The sequence below is a fragment of the Plecotus auritus genome (assembly GCF_963455305.1).
Source record: "Plecotus auritus genome assembly, chromosome: X".
NCBI classification, from domain to species: domain Eukaryota; kingdom Metazoa; phylum Chordata; class Mammalia; order Chiroptera; family Vespertilionidae; genus Plecotus; species Plecotus auritus.
The window spans coordinates 30,505,816-30,517,033 of record NC_137784.1 but is presented as its reverse complement, the minus strand read 5'-3'; the positions used below and the strand labels follow the sequence as shown (position 1 = coordinate 30,517,033).

General features: G+C 42.8%; 1 pseudogene across 1 annotated transcript; it reads left to right on the top strand.

Moving 5' to 3' along the window:
• Positions 1–575: 575 nt before the first annotated feature.
• On the top strand, positions 576–1,000 carry LOC308240459 (succinate dehydrogenase [ubiquinone] cytochrome b small subunit, mitochondrial-like; annotated as a pseudogene). Its single transcript has one exon. The product of its transcript is annotated as a succinate dehydrogenase [ubiquinone] cytochrome b small subunit, mitochondrial-like (transcript).
• The last annotated feature ends 10,218 nt before the right edge of the window (positions 1,001–11,218 follow it).

Sequence of the window (11,218 nt, the reverse complement as noted above, 5' to 3'; positions counted from 1 at the left end):
TCAGAGCAGAAATAAATGAAATAGATTTTTTAAAAATACAAAAGGTCAAAGAAACCAAGAGCTAGTTCTTTGAAAAGATAAACCAGATTGACAAACATTTAACCAGACCCATCAAGAAAAAAAAATAGAAAGGGTTCAAATAAATAACAGCAGAAATAAAAAAGAAGTAACAACTGACACCACATAAATACAAATAATTTAAGAAAATATTACAAACAACTGTGTGCCAACATATTGTACAATCTGCAAAAAAATTGCATACATTTCTGGGAAGATACAACATCCAAAAAACAAAATCAGAAAAAATAACAAAATCTTAACAAATTACAAGCAATAAAATTGAAACATTAACTTAAAATTTTTCAAGAAACAAAAGTTCTGTACTGTATTGCTTCACAGGTGAATTTTGCCAAATAGTCAAAGAACAACTAACACTTACCCCTCTCAAAGTATTCTAAAAAATTCAAGAGGAGGGAAGACTTCCAAAGTTATTTTACAAAGTTAGAATTATCTTAATTCCAAAACCAGATAAAGAATCTACTAGTATTAAAGGAGGAATGACCTTCAGGAGCGAGATGGCGAGTGTGTGGAGGCTGAGTGTCCTCTGCAGTGCCAGAGGAAGCCGAGCTCTCTTCCTCTGAACCCCAGTGGTCAGACCTGCTCAAATATTGGCATTTCTCCAGGACCAACCTACTGCAGGATGGTGTGGAATACAGCACATTCACCTGTCACCCAGCTGCCATTCTGATTCCAAGGCTGTGTCTCTCCACTGGACTGGTGAGAAGGTTGTCAGTGTTTTGCTCCTGGAACTACTTCCAGCTGCGTATTTGAATCCTTCCTCTGCAGTCCTCTCTCTTCATAGTCACTGGGGCCTTGGACAAGTTGTTACTATGTTCAAAAAGATGCATTGCAGAAAGCTTCCAAGGCAGGCCTCTTGGCACTCTTGGCTTTCACCTTTGCTGGGCTTTGTTATTTCAACTATCACGATGTGGGCATCTGAAAAACTGTTGCATGCTATAGAAACTCTGACCTTCTTGACTTAATACCTTGAAAATTTATTGTACACCTTTTTGCTTCTGCTCTGTCAAGCCATTCATCTCAAAATAAGGAGGAAATAACAGATTAGTCCACTGGTGAGATAAACTTCTTCTCCTAATCACCTGGCTAGTTGTGGAATTTAATCCATGAGGAAAAGTTTTGAGAGGAATTGTATCCAAGAAATTGTGAGACAGAGTTCCACGTTCTGGCGAGTGAATGAGGTTGTCCTCCAGCTTCTCAAGACTCACAATGTAACTGAACATTATATATGAGCTTTCACGTTTTAATTTACCAAACTCTTAAAGGGAATTCAGATGTATTACTATCAATACCTAATCAAACTTATATATTTGCCCTAAGAGTTATAGAGAGAGGAAAAGCTACTAATTCATAAGTAAAGACAGCAGAAACTTATGCAGCACTTTATGTTTGAAAACTTTCCCCCTTTGTTTAGTTGATACAAGTCACTGATGGTTATATGTCTTTGGGAAACTTTAAAGTTAGGAAATGATATTTCACATTACTACTGTGTTTCTCTGAAAATAAAACATCCTCCAAAAATAAGACCTACTTACAGGTTTCCTTCTGAGTGAAATATAAGGCATCCCCCCGAAAATAAGGCCCCCAGGCTCTATCTCAGAATGAAAATTAATTTACCGTAAACTGGTCACTAGGGCCGCCCCACCTGGCCTATAGCAACCAGTGACCTTACGCGGAGTCCTGACGTCACTGCTGTATGGAAGCGGAGTGGAGGTCAGAGTGAGCGGTGAGCGCGGGGCGGGAGAGAGGAGGAGACTTTCGCAGATGCGTGTAGAAGAACAGGAGGATTAGAGCGGACAGGACGTGGCAAAGGTGGTGAGTGCTGGTCTGTCTCTGGTGACACTACCTGATGCTCGCGGCTGCCTTCATGATGACTGAAGGTTCTCAGTCAGTGGCAGACCCTGCTCCAGCCCAGATCCAGGCCCCAGCAAGCCCAGTGACAGTCCCCTGGCAGACCCCAGGGGGTAAATGTCTGATAAAGGGGTAGGGGGGATGTCTGGTGAAGGTGTTCAGTGGCACAGGGGTGGGGGGAGAGGGATCACTTAAAATGACACAGGAGGATCAGAGGGGACAATCAAAATGACACAGGAGGATCAAAAGGGGTTACTAAAATGGTAATCCCCCTTCTGATTCTCCAGTGCCATTTTGATTCCCCCCTCTGATCCCCCTGTGTCATTTTGAGTGATCCCCCTCCCCCCACCTTGATACCCCAATTCCTTTTTTTTTTTTTACCCCTAGAAATGAGCGCAAAAAGAAAAAGCTACTCCGTGGAGTACAAGAAAGAAATCGTGGAAGACTCTTGGGGCCAAAATCTTACTGCTTTCTGCAAAGAGAAGATGTTGAGTATCCGATTGGTCTGAAAATGGCGAGCAGAGTATGGTAACCTCATTGAACAAGTGGACAAGGGAAATGCTAAAAAGCGCAAGTGTGGATCAGGTCGGCAACCATTATTTTCCGAGCTGGAAGACCTGATCTGTGAATGGGTTGTTGACAGGAGAGCAAAGGCTTTGGTTGTGAATAGGGTTCAGATTCAAGAATTTGCCCTTGCAATGGCACCACAGTTTGACATAGCCCCAGAAGACTTCAAAGCATCACAACACTGGCTGGATAATTTCTTTCAGCGAAGTGAACTGTCTTTAAGACGATCTACAACATTGTTTGGGTTGGAAGATACTCAAGTTATTAAGCGAGCACTTGCATTCAAGTCCTTTATTGATGATGCTGACTTCTCTAAATACAATCTTTCCAACATGATTGCTATGGATGAAACTGCAGTGTTTATGGGCCAATCATCTCAAACAACAATTGAACAGCGGGGTGCCTCCTTGGCGTACATTCCCTCCACTGCTTATGAAAGTGCACGTGTTTCCTGTATTTTGGCAATTTGTCTGGATGGCACTAAAATCCCACCTTTAATCATTTCTAAGGGCAAGAAGGAAAAGATTGAACGTGTTTTGGGCGTTTTTATTCTTGAAACTGAAAAAGCCTGGGCCACACAAGCAGTTATAAGGAAGTGGGTCGATTTAATGCTGCCGCTTGTTATGCGAGGGAGCCAAAGAGGTCTGCTAGTCTGGGATGCAGCCAGCACTCACCGCGCTAAAGACATGAAGACATTTCTTCACGAAAGAAAAATAGATCAGATAATGATTCCTGCAGGAATGACGGCCTATCTCCAGACTCTTGATATTGCAATAAACAAGCCATTCAAAGACAATTTGCACATGGAAATTAATGACTACATTGAAAATAGAATGGAGAGAAATCAGCGTGGAAACTTTGTGAAACCTAAACTGCAAGAAGTTGTGACTTGGGTGAAGAATTCATGGGAGAAAATCACTGACAGTTGCATTGCAAATGCACTGCGAGCAGGCTACCTTGACAAGAAGTACTCATTTAAAGACAGTGCTATTGCTAAACATGAGAGATTTGGTCCACTGATTCTGAAAGAAATGGAGTCACAAGAAATTCACCAGGAAATTCAGGAATTGGATTGTTATGATGATGTTCCAGAAGATGATGACATGATTGTCATTGAATAAATGAGTAAATTCTTGATACTGTAGGATTCACAGTTTGTCTGGTTTGTGTTGACAACTACCGTACTACCATACCATATACAGGTAATAAATGTCCTTTATTTTCATTTAGCAATAAATGTGTACCGTATTCTTCTTCATGGAAAAATAAGACATCCCCTGAAAATAAGACCTAGCATGTCTTTGGGGGCAAAAATTGATATAAGACACTGTCTTATTTTTGGGGAAACAGGGTAATTTCTAAATCCTGGTAAAAAGAGCCTGGAGAACTTCTGAATATAGAGAAGTTCCATGCAGGGAAGAGGTACCCCAGTAGAGGTATAAAAATTTTACATGTTCCAAACTGAAACTTACTCCTCAAGTGTGTTTATTTTACTTGTCCCAAAATAATATCCACAAATACAAAACTTTAAATAATAAATTGTTATTTTTCCCACTGTGAGAATCTTTAATGTGAAATTTATTGTGTGAAAATAAAGTTTTTTTAAAAAAATAAAATTCTGTATAATAAAAAAAGAATCTATAAAGGAAAGCAATTATAGGCCAATATTCCTGATGAACATGGATGCTAAAATCATCAACAAAAATATTTGCAATTTGAATTCAGCAATACATTAAAAACACTATACCACATGATCAAGTGAGATTTATTCCATGGATACAAGGTTGGTAAAATATCTGCAGATTACTAAACAGGATACACCACGTTAAAAAAGAAGGGTAAAAATCACATGAACATATCAATAGAAGCAGAAATAGCATTTAATAAAATCCAGCAAAGTGAAAACAGAGGGAATATTTCTCAACATAATAAAGTCCATATATAACAAACCCAGAACAAACATCATACTGAATGAGCAAAAAATAAAAGCATTCCCCTTTAGATCAGGAATAAGACAGGGTTGTCTACTTTCACCACTTTTATTCAACACTAGGGGCCCAGTGCAAGAATCCGTGCAGCTTGAATGGAACTGTGGGCCACGAGGCTGCGATGGGCATAGGGGTGGGTTTTGGCCCATCCTCTGCACCCTCCACCCAGCCCCTCCCGCCATGCCCCCGGTCCCATCTGCCAGCAGACCCACTCCTGCCGCTGCTGCTCACATGCGCTGAAGGCACCGGCGCTACTCACACCTGCTGATGGCGTGGAGCAATTGGGGCCACCACCAGCAGCAGGTGCGAATGGGGCCAGCACCTTCAGAGGGTTCAAGTGGCAGCTGCTGCCCTGATCACCCCTCAGGAGCAGGGGGAGGTGGAGAAGCCCACAGGGGCGATTGGGGCTGGCAGCCACCACACACACCCGCTGATGGCGCTGAGCGATCCGAACTGGTGCCAGGTGCTGGCAGCAGGTGCAAGTAGCAGCTCCAGCACTGGCAGCAGGTGCGATTGGGGCTGTCACCAGCAATGGGTGCGAGAGGCGGCTGCCAGCCCCAATCGCCCCTTAGGAGCAGGAGGAGATGGAGAAGCCCTGAGGGGCGATTGGTGCTGGCAGCTGCCTCTCACACCTGCTGATGGCACTGAGTGATCAGGGCCGGTGCTAGGCACTGGCAGCCAGTGCAAGCGGCAGCTTCAGAACCAGCAGCAGGTGCGAGTGGGGCTAGCGCTGGCAGCAGGTGTGAGTGCCAGGTGGGACCGTGGCACGCAGGAGCAAGGAATTTGTAGTAACGACCAGAGGTTCACCCCAATGACAGTGACCGGTGCCCTAGCCTTGGTCTGGCACCCCTGTTCACCTACTCCACCATCCCACTGCAGCCAACACCTGCCATGTTCCAAGCATACCCACTGGTGGTCAGCACATGTCATAGAGACCAATTGTTTGGTTGTTCAGTTGTTCACTTGTTTACCCCATTCGGTCTATTTGCATATTAGGTTTTTATATATAGATAGATAGTACCGGATGTCCAAGCCACAGCAATCAGATAAGAAGAAGAAATAAAAGGCATCCAATTTGGAAAGGAAGAAATAAAACTCTTATTATTCACAGATGACATGATATTGTATATAGAAAATCTTAAAGTCTCCACCAAAAGCTACCAAATTTAATAAAGAAATTTGGCAATGTAGCAGGATATAAAATTAACCCTCAGAAGTCAAAGGGATTCTATACACCACTAATAAATTGTCAGAAGGAAAACTTCAAAAAAATCCCATTTACCATTGCAACAACAACAAAAAAATTAAGATACTTAGGAATAGACTTAACCAAGGAGGTAAATACTTGTACTCAGAAAACTATATAAGATGTTGATAAAAGAGACAGAGTAAGATATAAACAAGTGGAAGAATATACCGTGTTCATGGATAGAAAAAATTACAGCATTATAATGTACATACTATCCATGTAATCTATAGATTGAATGCAATTCCAATCAAGATACCAATGGAGTATTTCACAGAACTAGGACAAATAATCCAAAAATTTATATGGACCAGAAAAGATCCCATGTAGCCACAGACATCTTGAGAAAAAAATAACAAATTTGGAAGAGTCATGCTACATGATGTCAAACTTTAATACAAGGACATAGTAAAAAACAAACAAAAAAAAAAAAAAAAAAAAAAAACAGCAAGGTACTGGCATAAAAACAGACATATAGATCAGTGAAACAGAATACAAAGCCCAGAAATAAACCCTTTTGGTCAGTTAATATTTGACAAAGGAGTCAAGAATATAAAATCAGGGTTTAGAGGAGGAGGCAAGATGGCGACCAACAGGAAAGTAGGGAAGGAAAGTGTGTGAGAGAGTAAGGGAGCGATAGAGGTGTGTGTGGACGTGTGTGGGTGTGTGTGTGTGAATGAAATAGGTACAGTTAGATCCTGCAGGTCTTCCAAGGGGCTGCCAATCCGGGCAGTCTTAGATGGCAAAACCCCGCTGCTACAGCAAACACTCCAGGGAGGACCCCAGCAGCACAGAGACCACGCCATCTTGAAGAACAGAACTGCTTGAAGCTAGAATCCTAGCCTCGCCACCACCCAGTCTTGTCTCGGAAGCAAACCGGCACCCTACAGCCGCTCTGGTAGAAGACCTGTCACCATAGCTGCAGACCCAGGGACACCAAGACTCCAGACACCAGGCCGCAGATTTCTGTGAGTCACAAAGCCAATCCCCCTCCCCCGCCACTCCCAAGGCAGTGGCATAGGATCTGCCTGACCCTGACCACACAATAGGGCTTCCTGCACACACACAGCGACCGCAGCTTGACCTGACTTTGAGCCTTGGTGTCAGACACAGGAAGTTTGTTTCCTGCAACCAGGCTCTGCGTCCAGGCAGGGAGACTGCTGAATTTGACCCTAAGTGCACATCTTTGGGAAGATTGTTTTCTGTGACCAGATCCCGTGCCCAAGCAGGGCAGGGAGACAGCACTGAATTTGAGCCTGGACTTGTGAACTTGGGGAATTTGTTCCCCGCTACTAGGCTCCACGCCCAGTCAGGGAGGCAGTCCTGAATTTGAGCCTAGCTGCACATCCCTGGGAAGATTGTTTTCTGCGACCAGATCCTGCACCCACACAGGGCAGGGAGACAACGCTGAATTTGAGCCTGGTGGTGCAAACCCAAGGAGTTTGTTTCCCATGACCAGACCCTGCACCCTAGCAGAGAGGCTGTGCTGAATTTGAACCTGGACATGCGAACTCATCGAGTTTGTTTCCCTCGCCCAGGCTCCACGCCCAGACCGGGAGGTTGTGTTGAATTTGAGCCTAGGTATGTGACCTTGGGGAGATTGTTTTCCATGACCAAATCCCGTGCCCAATTGGGGAGACAGGGCTGAATTTGAGACTGGGGGCATGAACCCAAGGAGTTTGTTTCCCATGACCGGACCCTGCACCCAAGCAGGAAGACTGCGCTGAATTTGAACCTGAACATGCGAACCTGGGGAGTTTGTTCCCTGCACCCAGACCCCGTGCCCACACAGGAGGGCAGCGCTGAATTTGAGCCTGGGCGCATGGACAAGGGGAGTTTGTTTTCCACAGTGTACACCCATGGTACCAGAACTCACATCCACACTAAGCGGCAGTGCCACCTGACTTTGATTCAGGGCAAGTGCATTCAGAAGGGTGTTTACTGCAGGGCAGAAGTGAACCTTCTGCCAACACAGTGCAACTGTGCAACCCGGTCTCCCAAGCAGATCAGGGACCCTGAATCTCCACGCAAGAGGCAGCAATGAGCACCAGTGACTAGACTCTGATCCTCATTGTGTGCACCTGGGATCCCTGATTCCCAGTACATTCACACTAAGAGCCAGTGACTCCAATTCTTGATGCATGTGCACACAGGGACCCTGATTCTCAGTTCGAGGTAGCACCAAGCAACAGAGACTCTGATACTCCATTCTTGGCACAGACACAGGGAGCCTCTGACCACTGACAAGCACTAGAGGACTATGATTTTTGGCACATGCCAGTGGGGTCTCAGTTTCAATGTGGCATAGGCAGGGTCCCTGATTCTAGGTGCACACACGAGGCCGCACTAAGTGCCTGTGACTCTGAACCGGGGCGAGTGTGGCTCCCACCGACCCACAGCAGCCACACATCTTGGTGTCAGAGCTCTTCAGTGACACTTGGGGGGTGCAAAACTCCTACTACAAATGGCCCAGGCCCCTGCAACTCGACATTTGAACCTTCTGGTGATAGTCAGAATGGGGAGACAACGAAACAATCCCCAGAGGAAAGAAAAGGAGGAATCACCAAGAAAGGAAATAAGTGAAAAGGAAGCATGCAACATGACAGAAAAAGAATTCAGAGTAATGGTCATACAGTTCATACTTCGGATGGACGAGAAAATAAACAACTTATGCAAAAATCAGGAAGAAATGAAAAATGATATAGCTACAATAAAGAACACCATGGAAGGCTTCAACAGTAGACTAGAAGAGGTAGAGGACCGAATTAGTGAGTTAGAAGATAAAGAACAGAAACAAGCCCAATCTGAACAGCAACTAGAGAAAAAAATTAAAAAGCAGGAGGAGAGCCTAAGGGAACTTTGGAACAATGCAAAATGAAATAACATACGTATAATAGGGCTGCCATAAGGACAAGAAAAGCAGCAAGGATTAGAAAATTTATTTGAAGAAATAATGACAGAAAACTTCCATGATATGGGGAAGAAAAAAGTTACACGAGTACAGAGAGTCCCAAGTAAGATGAATCCCAAAAGACCCACGCCAGGACACACCATAATTACATGGCAAATGTTATTGACAAAGAGAGAATTTTAAAGTCTGCAAGAGAAAGACAGATAGTTACCTACAAAGGACCCCCCATCAGATTATCAAATGATTTCTCAATGGAATGGAAGGAGATATACAAAGTGATGCAAAGCAAGGGAAAGAATCCAAGAATACTCTATCCAGCAAGACTATCAATCAAAATTGAAGGGGAAATCAGGAGCTTTGCAGACAAAAAAAGGCTAAGGGAGTTTATCACTACCAAGCCAGCAATGCAAGAAATGCTAAAGGGAATGCTGTAAAAAGAAGAAACAAAAAGGTAAGAAGGAACACAGCCTCAAAAAATAAAAATGCCTACAAACAAGTACCTTTCAATAATAACTTTAAAAGTAAATGGACTAAGTGCTTCAATCAAAAGACATCGAGTGGCTGAATGGATAAAAAAACATAACCCATATATTTGCTGTCTATAAGAGACACACCTCAGAACAAGGGACTCACACAGACTGAAAGTGAAGGGATGGAAAAATATATTTCTGGTAAATGGAAATGAAAAAAAAGCTGGGGTAGCAATACTTAAATCTGACAAAATAGACCCCAAAGTGAAGGTCATAACAAGAGATAGGGAAGGTCACTTCATAATACAAAAGGGATAGATACAGTAAGAGGATATAACCCTGGTAAACATATATGCACGCAATGCAGGAGCACCCAAATACATAAAAAATCTCCAGGAAGATATCAAGAGAGAGAGATCGACAACAATACAATCATAGTAGGGGACTTTAATACACCACTAACATCACTGGATAAATCCTCTAGTCAAAAAATCAGCAAAGAAACACCAATCCTAAATGACTCACTAGATCAGATGGACTTAATTGACATATTCAGAACATTTCATCCCAATGCCGCAGAATATGCATTCTTTTCAAAGTGGACATGGGACATTTTCAAAAATAGACCACATACTGGGTCACAAGCAAAGTCTCCACAAATTCAAGAAGATTGAAATCATACCAAGCATCTTCTCAGACCACAAATGGCATAATATTAGAAATAAACTACAATAAAAACAATCCAAAACACTCAAACACTTGGAAGCTGAATAGCATGTTATTAAATATTGATTGGGTTACCAATGAGATCAAAGAAGAAATTAAAAACATCCTGAAAACACCCTACTATGAGTATAGTAGAGCAGAAATAAATGACATAGAGACCAAAAAAACAATACAAAAAAACAATGAAACCAAGAGCTGGTTCTTTGAAAGGATAAACAAGATTGATGAACATCTAGCCAGGCTCACCAAGAAGCAAAGAATGAGGGCCCAAATAAACAAAATCAGAAATGAAAGAGGCAAAATAACAACAGACCCCACAGAAATGCAAAGGAATGTTAAAAATTACTATGAAAAACTCTATTCCAACAAACTAGACAACCTGGAGGAAATGGACATATTCCTAGAAAAATACAACCTTTCAAACCTCAATCAGGAAGATTCTAAAAATCTCAATAGGCTGATAACTATGGAAGTAATTGAAGCATTCATCAAAATGCTTCCAGCAAACAAAAGCCCGGGGCCAGACAGCTTCACTAGAGTTATACCAAACATTCAAGGAAGAACTAAAACGTATCCTCCTCAGACTATTCCAGAAAATTCAAGAGGAAGGAACACTTCCAAGCTCATTCTATGAAGCCAGCATCACACTAATACCAAAGCCAGATAAACACAACACAATGAAAGAGAATTGCCATATGCCAAAATCCTCAACAAAATTCTAGCAAATCAGGTACAACAGTACATCAGAAAGATCATACACCATGACCAAGTAGGATTTATCCCAGGGATGCAAGAATGATATAATATCTGCAAATCAATAAACGTGATATATCACATAAACAAATTGAGGGAGAAAAAAATCACATAGTCATATCAATTGACACAGAAAAAGCATTTGACAAAATCCAACACCCTTTCTTGATAAAAACTCTCAGCAAGGTGGGAATAGAAGGATCATACCTCAGCATCATAAAAGCCATATATGAAAAACCCACAGCCAACATCACAAGCTAAGGGACCTCCCCCTCCCTCAAATGTGGAAGGGGGTCCAATAAGGTTGCTGGTGGAGGGGAACTCTAGATCTAAGCACACAACCATGGGAGACTGTGCCCAGAAAGGCAGCCTGAAGGCCTGAAGTTCTATACTGGCCGCGCAGTGTCGGGGGGGGGGGGAGGGGGGAGGGTTGGTGGTGGAGAAAGACGCGAGTTGATGTGGTTCTTTTGTCTTTTTTATTTCCTTGTTTGCTAAACCCAGTACATAAGATCTTCCAATTAAAAACACTAACCGAAAGTGCCTCATTAGCACAGTAGGTAGTGCTCAGTCTCATAAAAACACTCATCAAGACTGCAGGGAAAGGTGTTTTTGTGGAAACTGGGGATCA